Below are 14,885 nucleotides of genomic sequence, written 5' to 3'. Positions count from 1 at the left end.
GCGGTTGCTAGGGTCTTTTGGGTGGTTGCTAGGATATTTTAGGTGGTTGCTAGGGTCTTTTGGGTGGTTGCTAGGCGGTTGCTAGGGTCTTTTGGGTGGTTGCTAGGCGGTTGCTAGGGTGTTTTGGGTGGTTGCTAGGATGTTTTGGGTGGTTGCTAGGGTGTTTTGGGTGGTTGCTAGGCGGTTGTTAGGGTGTTTTGGGTGGTTGCTAGGGTATTTTGGGTGGTTGCTAGGGTCTTTTGGGTGGTTGCTAGGCGGTTGCTAGGGTCTTTTGGGTGGTTGCTAGGCGGTTGCTAGGTCTTTTGGGTGGTTGCTAGGATATTTTGGGTGGTTGCTAGGGTCTTTTGGGTGGTTGCTAGGGTGTTCTGGGTGGTTGCTAGGCGGTTGGTAGGGTGTTCTGGGTGGTTGCTAGGGTCTTTTGGGTAGTTGCTAGGCGGTTGCTAGGATATTTTGGGTAGTTGCTAGGGTCTTTTGGGTGGTTGCTAGGATATTTTCGGTGGTTGCTAGGGTCTTTTGGGTGGTTGCTAGGCGGTTGCTAGGGTATTTTGGGTGGTTGCTAGGATATTTTTGGTGGTTGCTAGGGTCTTTTGGGTGGTTGCTAGGATATTTTGGGTGGTTGCTAGGTGGTTGCTAGGGTCTTTTGGGTGGTTGCTAGGTGGTTGCTAGGGTGTTATGGGTGGTTGCTAGGGGTTGCTAGGCGGTTGCTAAGGTATTCAGGGTGGTTGATATGGTGTTACTAGGTGGCTGGTAGTTGTCACAGATGGTTACTATGGAGTTTTTATAGAGTTCTTAGCATGATCTTGGCATGATTTAACACTTAACTAATCACTATTAGCATGTAGCTATTCACTGCTAGCATGTGTAGTTTGTTGGAAGTGATGTTTGCTAGCATGAGTCAAAAGAGCCAAACCTCATCTCTATACGATGTTCTGATACAGAGATATAGGTCTTACAAAACGGTTGCTAGGGTACTCGAGTTTGGTTGCTATGGAGTTGCTTGGGAGCTGGAAGATTTAAACTTAACAAGTTTATAGTGGTTTGAAGTTTACAGTAGTTTGAAGTTTGACAGATAGATAAATAAGTTAGATAGACACACACACACACACACACACACACAAACACACAAACACACACACACACACACACACACACACACACCCACTAACTCGCTCACACACTCACTCATAAACTCAGTGTGTGTGTCTGAGTTTAGAGTTTATAAGTGTATAAATTGATGAGTTTATAAGTGTATGAGTTCTTGAGTTTTGAGTTTATAAGTTTAAATCAGTTTAGAGTTTATAAGTTTAAATGAGATTAAGAGTTCAGAGTTTATTAATTTATGAGTTTAAGAGTTCATAAGTTTATGAATTCATGAGTTTATAAGTTAATTAGTTTATAAGTGTTTATAGTTTAGAGTTTATTAGTTTAAATGAGTCTCAATGGCTCATATAGTATATAGAACGGCAGTTTGGTTTAGTCTTCAAGGTGTTTAGATTTAAATTTTTGTCGGTTTGAATTTTTTAGAACTCCCCAATGTAAGTCAATGGGAGTTTTTGAATGAGTTTTTTCGAGTTTTGATCGTCATTTTTAGGAAAACCGTAAGTCCGATCAGTCTGAAAAGATATAGCATACCGAGTCAGATCAGTTTGAGTGTCTGAGCCGAGTTTGGAGTATGTAGGGTTAAAGCTCTAGGACGAGTTTGATATAGATTTTTTTAGGGTCAGAAGAATAATAATAACTAGATGCGAAAGTTCGTCGAGACAAACTTTAAGTTGGCTTGAGAAAAGTTTGGAGCAGAACGTTTTTTTGCTAGGCAGTTGCTAGGATGTTATGGGTGGTTGCTATGGTGTTGCTAGGGTGTTCTGGGTGGTTGCTAGGGTGTCCTGGGTGGTTGCTAAGGTCTTTTGGGTGGTTGCTAGGGTATTTTGGGTGGTTGCTAGGGTGTTCTAGGTGGTTGCTAGGGTATTATGGGTGGTTGCTAGGCGGTTGCTAGGGTATTCTGGGTGGTTGCTAGGCGGTTGCTAGGATATTTCTGATGGTTGCTAGGGTCTTTTGGGTGGTTGCTAGGCGGTTGCTAGGATATTTTAGGTGGTTGCTAGGGTCTTTTGGGTGGTTGCTAGGTGGTTGCTAGGGTCTTTTGGGTGGTTGCTAGGGTCTTTTGGGTGGTTGCTAGGATGTTTTGGGTGGTTGCTAGGGTCTTTTGGGTGGTTGCTAGGCGGTTGCTAGGGTGTTTTGGGTGGTTGCTAGGATATTTTGGGTGGTTGCTAGGATATTTTGGGTGGTTGCTAGGGTCTTTTGGGTGGTTGCTAGGCTGTTGCTAGGGTGTTTTGGGTGGTTGCTAGGGTCTTTTGGGTGGTTGCTAGGGTGTTCTCGGTGGTTGCTAGGGTCTTTTGGGTGGTTGCTAGGCGTTGCTAGGGTGTTTTGGGTGGTTGCTAGGATATTTTGGGTGGTTGCTAGGGTCTTTTGGGTGGTTGCTAGGGTGTTCTGGGTGGTTGCTAGGGTCTTTTGGGTAGTTGCTAGGCGGTTGCTAGGATATTTTGGGTAGTTGCTAGGGTCTTTTGGGTGGTTGCTAGGATATTTCGGTGGTTGCTAGGGTCTTTTGGGTGGTTGCTAGGCGGTTGCTAGGGTATTTTGGGTGGTTGCTAGGATATTTTTGGTGGTTGCTAGGGTCTTTTGGGTGGTTGCTAGGTGATTGCTAGGGTCTTTTGGGTGGTTGCTAGGGTATTTTGGGTGGTTGCTAGGCGGTTGCTAGGGTGTTTTGGGTGGTTGCTAGGCTGTTTTGGGTGGTTGCTAGGATATTTTGGGTGGTTGCTAGGCGGTTGCTAGGGTGTTTTGGGTGGTTGCTAGGGTCTTTTGGGTGGTTGCTAGGGTCTTTTGGGTGGTTGCTAGGGTCTTTTGGGTGGTTGCTAGGCGGTTGCTAGGGTGTTTTGGGTGGTTACTAGGATATTTTGGGTGGTTGCTAGGGTCTTTTGGGTGGTTGCTAGGCGGTTGCTAGGGTGTTTTGGGTGGTTGCTAGGATATTTTGGGTGGTTGCTAGGGTCTTTTGGGTGGTTGCTAGGCGGTTGCTAGGGTGTTTTGGGTGGTTGCTAGGGTCTTTTGGGTGGTTGCTAGGGTCTTTTGGGTGGTTGCTAGGTGGTTGCTAGGGTGTTTTGGGTGGTTGCTAGGGTATTTTGGGTGGTTGCTAGGGTGTTCTGGGTGGTTGCTAGGGTCTTTTGGGTGGTTGCTAGGGTCTTTTGGGTGGTTGCTAGGCGGTTGCTAGGATATTTTAGGTGGTTGCTAGGGTCTTTTGGGTGGTTGCTAGGCGGTTGCTAGGGTCTTTTGGGTGGTTGCTAGGATATTTTAGGTGGTTGCTAGGGTCTTTTGGGTGGTTGCTAGGCGGTTGCTAGGGTCTTTTTTGTGGTTGCTAGGCGGTTGCTAGGGTGTTTTGGGTGGTTGCTAGGATGTTTTGGGTGGTTGCTAGGGTCTTTTGGGTGGTTGCTAGGCGGTTGCTAGGGTGTTTTGGGTGGTTGCTAGGATATTTTGGGTGGTTGCTAGGGTATTTTGGGTGGTTGCTAGGGTGGTTGCTAGGATATTTTGGGTGGTTGCTAGGGTCTTTTGGGTGGTTGCTAGGGTCTTTTGGGTGGTTGCTAGGCGGTTGCTAGGGTGTTTTGGGTGGTTGCTAGGGTCTTTTGGGTGGTTGCTAGGCCTTTTGGGTGGTTGCTAGGATATTTTGGGTGGTTGCTAGGGTCTTTTGGGTGGTTGCTAGGGTATTTTGGGTGGTTGCTAGGGTGTTCTGGGTGGTTGCTAGGCGGTTGGTAGGGTGTTCTGGGTGGTTGCTAGGGTCTTTTGGGTAGTTGCTAGGCGGTTGCTAGGATATTTTGGGTAGTTGCTAGGGTCTTTTGGGTGGTTGCTAGGATATTTTCGGTGGTTGCTAGGGTCTTTTGGGTGGTTGCTAGGATATTTTTGGTGGTTGCTAGGGTCTTTTGGGTGGTTGCTAGGCGGTTGCTAGGGTGTTTTGGGTGGTTGCTAGGATATTTTGGGTGGTTGCTAGGTGGTTGCTAGGGTCTTTTGGGTGGTTGCTAGGTGGTTGCTAGGGTGTTATGGGTGGTTGCTAGGTGTTGCTAGACGGTTGCTAAGGTATTCAGGGTGGTTGATATGGTGTTACTAGGTGGCTGGTAGTTGTCACAGATGGTTACTATGGAGTTTTTATAGAGTTCTTAGCATGATCTTGGCATGATTTAACACTTAACTAATCACTATTAGCATGTAGCTATTCACTGCTAGCATGTGTAGTATGTTGGAAGTGATGTTTGCTAGCATGAGTCAAAAGAGCCAAACCTCATCTCTATACGATGTTCTGATACAGAGATATAGGTCTTACAAAACGGTTGCTAGGGTACTCGAGTTTGGTTGCTATGGAGTTGCTTGGGAGCTGGAAGATTTAAACTTAACAAGTTTATAGTGGTTTGAAGTTTACAGTAGTTTACAGTAGTTTGAAGTTTGACAGATAGATAAATAAGTTAGATAGACACACACACACACACACACACACACACAAACACACACACACACACACACACACCCACTAACTCGCTCACACACTCACTCATAAACTCAGTGTGTGTGTCTGAGTTTAGAGTTTATAAGTGTATAAATTGATGAGTTTATAAGTGTATGAGTTCTTGAGTTTTGAGTTTATAAGTTTAAATCAGTTTAGAGTTTATGTTTAAATGAGATTAAGAGTTCAGAGTTTATTAATTTATGAGTTTAAGAGTTCATAAGTTTATGAATTCATGAGTTTATAAGTTAATTAGTTTATAAGTGTTTATAGTTTAGAGTTTATTAGTTTAAATGAGTCTCAATGGCTCATATAGTATATAGAACGGCAGTTTGGTTTAGTCTTCAAGGTGTTTAGATTTAAATTTTTGTCGGTTTGAATTTTTTAGAACTCCCCAATGTAAGTCAATGGAGTTTTTGAATGAGTTTTTTCGAGTTTTGATCGTCATTTTTAGGAAAACCGTAAGTCCGATCAGTCTGAAAAGATATAGCATACCGAGTCAGATCAGTTTGTGTGTCTGAGCCGAGTTTGGAGTATGTAGAGTTAAAGCTCTAGGAGGAGTTTGATATAGATTTTTTTAGGGTCAGAAGAAAAATAATAATAAGTTTAAATAGGATTTCAATATGTTGGCTTTCTCAAGCCAACTTAATAAGTTTAAATAGGATTTCAATATGTTGGCTTTCTCAAGCCAACTTAATAATAAGTATGAGCAATAACAATAGTGATGCTTTTAAAAAAGCACCACTAACTAGAATGTACATTTCCTGAAGAAAATGTGAAGTGGTGCTTGCAGTGGCAAAACTCGCCACTCGGTTGCTAGGGTGTTGTACATGATTGCATTCGAGCCAACAACCATGTCTGTACAATGTTGTGGAGCTGAAATGTGGCTTCGATATGTTGCAATATGGTTGCTAGGTGGCTCTAAACGGTTGCTAAGGTGTGGTTACACAGTTACCATGATGATATTTACAGATTGGTTTCCCAACCGAAACAAATAAGCACACCCCCATGTCTATACGATGTTCTGGTGCTGAGATATAGCTCATTCATGTGTTTGTACGGTTGCTAGGGTACTCCAAATGGTTGCTAAAGTTTGTTTATACAGTTTATGGGGTAATATTTAAAGAGTATTTGCAGGTCTGGGTCAAAAAATGCCCAACTCTGTGTTTTTACAATGTTTTGTTGCTGAGATATGTCTTGTAAATGTTGTTCAATGGTTGCTAGGGGCCTGTAACTGTTTTCTAGGGCGTGGCTATGAAGTTGTTATGTCACTACTTATTAGCTGCTTGATAGGACGAATCAAAAGAGTCCAACCCCAAGGCTCTATGACCTTCTGAGCCAAAGATAGGATTTAGCTAATTTTGTGCCTATGTTAAGTCTATGGGACATTTTTCGGCTAATTTTTCACCCGCCAGACGAACATCTTACACCCGATCGCTTATAAAAGTCATAGCACACCTCTCCTCAATAAACCGGTCGATTTGACACCTCATTCATGGGTCTGTGACAAACGGTGTGGGGCGAGTTACGCGCCGAAGTTTTGTCTAGGTGAATAGTAATCACAACACTAGAATGTACATTTCCTGAAGAAAATGTGAAGTGGTGCTTGCAGTGGCAAAATTCGCCACTTGGTTGCTACGGTGTTGTACATGATTGCATACGAGCCAACAACCATGTCTGTACGATGTTGTGGAGCTGAAATATGGCTTCTATATGTTGCAATATGGTTGCTAGGTGGCTCTAAACGGTTGCTAGAGTGTGAATACACAGTTACCATGGTGATATTTACATACTGGTTTCCCAACCGAAACAAAGAAACACACACCCATGTCTATACGATGTTCTGGTGCTGAGATATAGCTCATTCATGTGTTTGTACGGTTGCTAGGGTACTCCAAATTGTTGCTAAGGTTTGTTTATACAGTTTATGGGGTAATATTTAAAGAGTATTTGCAGGTCTGGGTCAAAAAATGCCCAACTCTGTGTTTTTACAATGTTTTGTTGCTGAGATATGTCTTGTAAATGTTGTTCAATGGTTGCTAGGGACCTGTAACTGTTTTCTAGGGCGTGGCTATGAAGTTGTTATGTCACTACTTATTGGCTGCTTGATAGGATGAATCAAAAGAGCCCAACCCCAAGGCTCTATGACCTTCTGAGCCAAAGATATGATTTTGCTAATTTTGTGCCTATGTTAAGTCTATGGGACATTTTTCTGCAAATTTTTCGCCCGCCAGATGAACATCTTACACCCGATCGCTTAGAAAAGTCATAGCACACCTCTCCTCAATAAACCGGTCGATTTGACACCTCATTCAGGGGTCTGTGACAAACGGTGTGGGGCGAGTTACGCGCCGAAGTTTTGTCTAGGTGAATAGTAATCACAACACTAGAATGTACATTTCCTGAAGAAAATGTGAAGTGGTGCTTGCAGTGGCAAAACTCGCCACTCGGCTGCTAGGGTGTTCTGTACGACTGTATACAACAAACATGTCTATACGATATTGTGGGGCTAAAATATGGCTTCTATATGTTGGAATATGGTTGCTAGGTGGCTCTAAACGGTTGCTAGGGTGTTCTGGGTGGTTGCTATGGTGTTACTAGGTGGTTGCTATGGTGTTACTAGGTGGTTGCTAAGGTATTTTTGGTTGTTGCTATGGTGTTACTAGGTAGTTGGTAGTTGTCTAAGATGGTTAAAATATTTAGAGTTCTTAAAATCTTTAATAACGAGTGCCTTTAGTATGGCATTCAGCCTCATTACTAATCTAATCTGATATGTTTTATAATTAGGACATCACATTTACCATAATAGTATTATGTCAGATGCACAATAGTCGTACATGACACAAATTACAAACAAAATGCATGCTTGTTTATTTTGGTATAATCAAATTCTCATCAAATTAACTTTTAAAACAACCTATGGGCAATTTTTACATTTCAATATTTATATGGTAATATATACTGATTTTTAGCGTTTTGGATGTGCAGACCCTCTTACTATTTTAAAGTACCAATAACAATTAATACAAAAATAAAAAATAACGTTACGATGTCCAGAAATTTAGAAACAGTGCTTTGGGTTTAATTGATTGTTTAATGAGATCTAGCTGCTACCAGTTGTAGATCCTACTACCAAATATTTTCAGGTTGATAAATGCATATCCGCGATGATTGTTTGTCTACGTTAATAGTCCAGCGGTTGAACTTTTGCCTCTCGTGTCAGGGGTTCTAGGATCTAATCCGCAATCATTTTTTTTTTTTACTAACCAAACAGAATAGGCTGATTAGTGGTTGCATATAGAGCACAGACACTTAATTAGTGTGCATTTTTGTTGTTATTCCACCGGAAGCTCAGCACAGACGCACAACAGGTTTATATTGTGTTCGTTACCATGACTACCATCTGCACGTCCCTGCACGTGCTTCTTGTGTAGCCAGGTCGTAGCAAATGAAAAGAAATCATACAGCACAATCTATAACTTAATACTGAGCAACAGTGCATCATTTGTATTGTTTTAAATGGCAGATTCGTTTGTGTGAAGGACCCAAGTAGAGGACGCATGTGCAGTTACTTTATAAAAGGCACTTAACTGTGACACCCCATCGATCATACTGCACATTTTCCTTTTTGTTTAAACCAATCATTGAAGTGTGTTAAATTATAATTCATTTTTATTGTTTTTTTTAAATAATTGTTTAATTTTTTTTTTTGTTATGTAAAAAATTGTTGAATTAAAAAACAACTGTACTGTAGTTTAAAATTATAATATGACACCACACCTACTGTACCTACTTTGGTCATAACAGCGATCGCTGGAAGCCACTTCTGCTCATCAGATCGCATAGTTTATTGGAATATGAATAGAAATAATGATTTTGTCTAAATAAATGAAACAAACTTCTAAATGTATCAATATTCCTCCAATTATGCACACTTCTGGATTAAAATGCCATTTGGATGCTGTTCAGTGAAGCTGTGTGAAGACACGTTAACAGGTGTGTCTGAATATGAATGCATGTTATTCTTTTCAAAGCATCAAACATTAATTGATCGTTGATATCCTGTACATGTAGTGGTCTTGATTTTATAAATGCTGAGTATATAAAGCTCATTTAAATGTAAGCTTTTAAATGACCCGGCCTCTTACCATCTTAAAGAACCATCTGTGAATATACCTGGATCTTCTCTGAAGTTCACAAGAAAATATTCATAATGTGACAATGAGTAACTTTCAATACCATTCAATAAAGACAAAAACACAGTATGTGCCAATTAACCAAATGTTTATTTAAAAGATTTTTTTAAACGCCTGTTGTGTCAAATTCCACCCAGCAAATGGATTAGACCCTAGTGTTGTACTAGTTATTACTTTGTATTAAAATTATCTTTACAGCATTACCCCTAAGATTATAAAAAGCATTTTTTTAAATTATGTACTAGTTTAGCCTGAATGTGAATGTTAGCTATACTGTTCCCATGTCTTAGTGCTTTAATAGGTTATTTGCGTGTTAGGTCAAAAGTTTATTACCTGCCTGGTTCAGATTACACGATTTTAGCACGATTTTGGCACAATCCGTTTGACGTAGGGTGTCGTGGGGATTCGTAAACGACAATGGGTGTCGGGACGCAAGATTCGATCGTTTCATCTCATATAGCGTGTCATAGTGGGCGACAACCTCTGCGATGCTTCAGGACATCATGACAGAAAGACTAGCATGTTTAATTTTTGAACGGTCCTCCACGACGGGTTGAGTATGTGAGCGAGAGTGAGAGTGCGAACAACAGTGAGTGTGTGTGTGCGCCAGTGAGCGAGTGTGTGTGCGCGAGTGTGTGAGCGAGGGACAGTGAGTGTGTGTGTGTGCTTGAGTGAGCGAGTGTGTGTGTGTGTGAGAGAGTGAGTGAGTGAGAGAGCGCAAGTGAGTGAGCGAGGGACAGTGAGTGTGTGTGTGAGTGTGTGCGAGTGAGCGTGTGTGAGTAAATGTTTGCGAGTGAATGTGTGCGTGTGACGACATGCGATGACTGGTCGGAAAGCAACGTGTAGTCTGACATGTTTCTTGTTAGGAGTCAAAATCGTGTAATCTGACACCGTGACATTTTAACAGACACAAAAATCTTGTAATCTGAACCAGGCATTATTCATTGTGTCAGGCTGTCTGTTGCGATGTGTTCATTGCGCGAGTTCATATCATGATGACGATGAAAATTCGATGTATCGTTCAGCCCTAGTTGTGAATACATTTTGTAAAAATGCTCTTTAGTTGAATGAGTGGGTAGCTCTGAAAAGAGCCGTTGTTGCCTTTAAAAGGACATTTGGCTTCAACTTTGGAGTTCCACCTGCAGACCTTCTCTGAGGTTGCTCAGGAGAAGCTGGTTTCCCTCTGTGCTCAGGTGAACTCCGTCTCTGCACAGATGGGAGAGGCCGATGTTTCTATGCTGAATGGCGCGCATCTGTCTCCGTGGATATCCTGAGGGCAGAGGAGGTAAAACATATATGATAATGTTAGTGAATTTATTTGAATTGTTCTGATTCTCCAAGACTTATTAAGCAGCATAGTTGATGGGTCAAATGTAAGCCTGGCAAAATACCATTTTTGCTCTGTCACTTCTGAGAACCATCATGCACGTTAAAATCAAAGCTTTTCACATCAAATCATACACCTTTGAACAAAACCCATGGTTTTTCCTGCATTTAACTTTTTTAGCATTTATTAATCTTTGTCAGTGATTTTTAACATTTACTAATACTGGTACATTGTTAAAATTAAAAGTTTTAAGTGCTAACATTAGTAAATACAGTGAACTAACATGAATAAACATTGAACAGCAGTTTTTAAAATAAATAACATTGTCAAAAATAAATAAATAAAATTAAGTTCATACTGGAGTGATTAACATCATAAAGCGCAAAGCAAGTTGTTGTTAGCTACCTGTTAATTTTATTCAATTGTTAGCTATATGGTAGAAAATTAAGACTATTAGTTTAAATAAACCTTTTGATGCTACTTTTTTTAGTTTAACTTTTTAATATCAATATAACAAAATTATAATTTTATCTTACAAAACTATGAAATCCACTGGTAAAATCTGCTCTTTTTTTAAATAAGAGGGCAAGATAGGACAGCAGTGTCTGTTGGCCACCAACGAAGACCATTTTTGACCTGGGAAAAACAATGAAACCGTTGTATAATAAAATGCACTGAAACACTAGACCTTATCAGTAGTATTGACAAACTTTACCTCAGTCTGCTTCTTCCTCTGCTTCTTCATTCTTCAGCGTTGTCCTCAATGCCATAGATATTTGGACCTGTTCTCCGGGCATGAAACTAATAAATTAACAATGGGATCACTAATACACCCGGAACTAATAAACAAAAAAAAGAAAGAAATATAGAAATAAAACTTACGGAAAGAAATTGGCACGTAATCTGGTATCCAGCTCGTCATCGTCATTGATGTAGCACACGTGATCTTCTCAGACAATCTGACTTCATTTGGCTGGTTCCTGAAAAACATTAAAATCAAAATTAGATTCAAATATAACATTTCGATTCAAATGCGGTTATGAAAAGCAGTAGTACACCGACTGAAGCAAAATCTTTTAACACTTAGCTTTAGAAGGTATATTGCACACTCGTATCCAGACAGGACTGCTATGGTCTCCCAATTCTTCCTGCAACTTTATAGAAGTGCACATATCAATCATAAAATAGCAGGGGACTGCATATCCCACACAGATTGTCACAAATTGTGTAGATTGAAATCAATTCAAGTAAAATGTATGTTATAAGGTCAAAATCAAACATTACAATGGTGTCTTGCTACTTCTCTCTTTCCCTTGTCTTTTATAACTTACTGCCACTGTTGCTCAATGACTGTCTGTGTCCTCCCTGGAGCTGTCACACTACTCCTCCATACTTCCTGCTGCTGCTGTGGTTGCTCCTTCCTCGTAGCTCAGTGGCATAAACCATAAACATGACCTAACCACAATCTCCTAACCACAATCTAACCGCAACATGACCATACGCGCCAACCCGTTTGATTAAGGCTGTCGAAGCCCTGCTGATGTCATGTATCCAGGTCCATTGGCAACGGTTCCGTATGGCCTACCTAACAACCCGACCATACGCGCCCAACCGTTCAACTAAGGCTGTCGAAGCCCCACTGTCTCATTTAAAGCAAGGTTCAGTGGCAAACGGTTCCGTATGGCATACTAACCTACCGCAACACACAACAATACTGGTCCATCACAAAAACTCATTTACGCAAAATACAGTACACGGGATTGTGATAACTATGATAACTATGCAAGACACCTGACTGAAGGCACAAATCCGGATGAGAGATGTAAATATGATCCAATAGAGTGTTCTTTTTGGTTGTTGATGTGGTGATCAGTTGCGTGTATCCTTTAGATTTAAACAATTCCAGAACAGTTTTTTTCCCTGCGCAGAGTAGATCCTCATTAAAATCGCCACAGATTATTACAGGATGTTCGTCCAGGATGTCCAAATAATCCAGCAGACTCTTCAAGTTTTCCAGGAATCCTTCGAATCCGTAGTGTGGTGGCCTGTAGACAGCAGCGATTGTTGCTTTGATCGGGCTATCTACTTTGATGACGACGTACTCCAGATCGGTCACATTTTGAACAAACTGCCTAGGCTGAGCTGAAATATGCTCTTTGCAATATATTGCAACTCCACCGCCAGCTTTCTGCGCAATTTCTTGGTGTGTCGAGTAGGAGACATGTCTGTTACGCAGAAACATGTTGTATCCTTCCAATTGGACGTGAGGTGTAGTGAATGATCCGGTCAGGTGAGTTTCCGTCATGCAAAGAATATCCGATAGAAGCAGTTCATGATGGCATCTGATATCTTTAATGTGGGATGACAGTCCTTCTGTGTTGTGATGAATGATTTTAAGCGTTTGATCCATGTTGGTTTCCCTCACCTGCTGCAAAAGTGGCATGATTCCTTCGAATGTTGCTCTGGTCATGTTATCCAACGAGGCTGTTACTGCAGGATCAGCATATATCTTCTTCTCATTGAAGTCTGTGATGTGCAATCCACGAAGTGAGGTCGTTCTGCTGAGGGCAACGTAGGCCATTCCCGGCTCGAAAATCTTCTTCAGTGACACCACGGCATTCTCCATGGTCATGCCTTGGACTTTGTGAGCTGTGCAGGCATAGGCTAACTTGATGGGGAATTGTCGACGAACTGCTCCTTTGCTAAGAGTTTCTTCGGATCTCTCGATGTAAACCAAGTCGTCTTCTTCACCTTGCACCCTTTTGCGGTGTTTCCTGCCTGCGTTTGGATTGTCGAGCTGAAGTCCTAACATTTGCACGGTGTCGATTCCATCTTTTGTCGTATTGACAATGTTTGCAATCTTTCCAAAACACCCGTTGACTATTCCATCTTCAACGTCCAAATTTCTAGTCACCATTATGCGTACTCCCAATGCAATTTGTATGGTGTCAGGCAAGTTGTCCTTTTTTCCGGTGATGGGCTTCTTTTGTCTCTTCATCCCTCCTGTTCTGGGGTCTTTCCTGTAGTCCTCGGCATCGATGGTAACGATGTCAGTGTGAAGAGCATGGATTGTTTTGGTATTGTGTCCGTGAACTTCCTTGTTGGTGGCAAATATGTGAAGTGCATCACACGGGCAGTCTTTGGGGTCCTTCACAGCCTGGAGTAGCAAAGCTCTATCTACTTCGGCAAGATCATCGGTCTTCTGCTTCACCCGTAGGCGGTTTAAAAGTTGGGCAAAAGCCAGGTCTTCTTTCTGACGCATGATCTCGGTGAGGGTAATCATTTGGAAATGGTCTTTCCAGAAGTCCAAAACATCCTCTTCATACACACAGAGTGGTTTGGCTTTACCCAGAGGTGGCAGTTGGTAAAAGTCACCCACGGCGAGGACAGAGATTCCTCCGAAAGGTTTCTTGCTGCCTTTGATTTGCTGACATCTCCAGTTTATGTAGGCAAATAGATCCTTCGAAATCATGGACACTTCATCGATGATAAGAATCTCCACGTCGCGTAGTCTTGCTCGTAGTTCATCTAGGGCATTTCCAAGTCCTTGATACGGTGGCTTCAGATTCCGTGGAAGTTTTAAGATGGAATGCAGAGTTTTACCGGATATGTTGAACGCTGCCGTTCCAGTAAACGCACTCAAGAGCACCGTAGGCACGGACAGATCTCCTTCCTCCCGTAGCCGAGGCAGTTGTCGCAGAATTTTGGTCGCTTCCGTGTATATGCACTTGATGACGTGTGATTTGCCACAACCAGCACCACCTGACATGAAGTAGAAAAACTGTTCTGGATTATGACCCCACACACGCTTCTGACACCACTGGCAGACCGTGTAGAATATGGCTGCCTGCGTCTCGTTTAGACTCCTGAACATCTTCCTAACAAATTCGATGCTCATCTGCGGTGCCTCTATTTGTGGCACAACTCCATCTCCATGTTCAAGAATCTGAAATTCTGGGACATCGTCTTGTACATCCTCATCATCTGGATTGATGTCTTGTCGTTCTGCAACGCACTCTAAGCGATCCACTTCAATTTCAGGTGCAAAAGCGGTCCACGCATTCTCGGATGGCCCTTGCTGTTGCAGCTGATCGAACGCCTTATCCACCTCGTCGCTGTGTTTTTCAAACTTTTCCTTGTTTACTTGCACTACGGCGCAGACAGGGAAAAGCAAACCAGGGTGGGTAGGTAGTTCCACCTTTGCACTCTTGTAAAATGTCTCGTATGTCGGAAATCTAGGCGGTTTTAGCTGTTCGTTGCTCCGATGTGGCATATAAAGCTTAAGTAATCTACTGTAAAACTTTTCGGGTTGTTTTTCCTCCGAAAAACGTGCATACCTAATAACTGCAGCCTTCCCAGACGTTCTCTTCTGAAAAAAACCCATGCCGTTGAGCAGCTGGTGAACGTTCTTGCCTTTAGTTTGTTGACCGTACACGATGCGGCACTCCGAAGCAAAATCTGCCAGACACATCTTCTCAAAGTCACGCGTTTGAGGCCTTGCTCTGTATTTCTCTATCATCCCTGACATCCACACATCCTCCGAATCGGGATTTTTATTTTGTAGGACGCTTAGGGGAAGACTCATCTTTAGCGCATCATCATCCGTCGGTAGAAACACAACACTTCGTGAACACTTCTTCAACGGTAAGCTGCATGTTCGTGCCACAGACTCCTGAGCGCTAACTTGCCTGTGTTTGGAGTAGGCTTGCATTATCTGCTTCATCTCATCTTCCTCGCTAACGTTCGTCTCACGCACACTCTTGATTACGTTCTTAAGTAAATCGCCCATTTCATGCTCCGGTTTGGAAATATACGAAAGCATATA

The 14,885-nt window shown here is 42.0% G+C and overlaps 1 long non-coding RNA gene across 1 annotated transcript; it reads right to left on the bottom strand.

Moving 5' to 3' along the window:
- Positions 1 to 9,523: 9,523 nt before the first annotated feature.
- Positions 9,524 to 11,867, bottom strand: LOC311296106. The gene is made up of 3 exons (XR_014628495.1): positions 10,943 to 11,867; positions 10,776 to 10,861; positions 9,524 to 10,003 (listed from the first exon to the last, which is right to left on the bottom strand). It is a non-coding gene; the product is annotated as an uncharacterized lncRNA (long non-coding RNA).
- Positions 11,868 to 14,885: the final 3,018 nt, after the last annotated feature.

Source organism: Rutilus rutilus (assembly GCF_951802725.1).
Source record: "Rutilus rutilus genome assembly, chromosome: 8".
In the NCBI taxonomy this organism is placed as follows: domain Eukaryota; kingdom Metazoa; phylum Chordata; class Actinopteri; order Cypriniformes; family Leuciscidae; genus Rutilus; species Rutilus rutilus.
The sequence above is the reverse complement of the archived record's forward strand: the minus strand, read 5'-3'. Positions and strand labels throughout refer to the sequence as shown.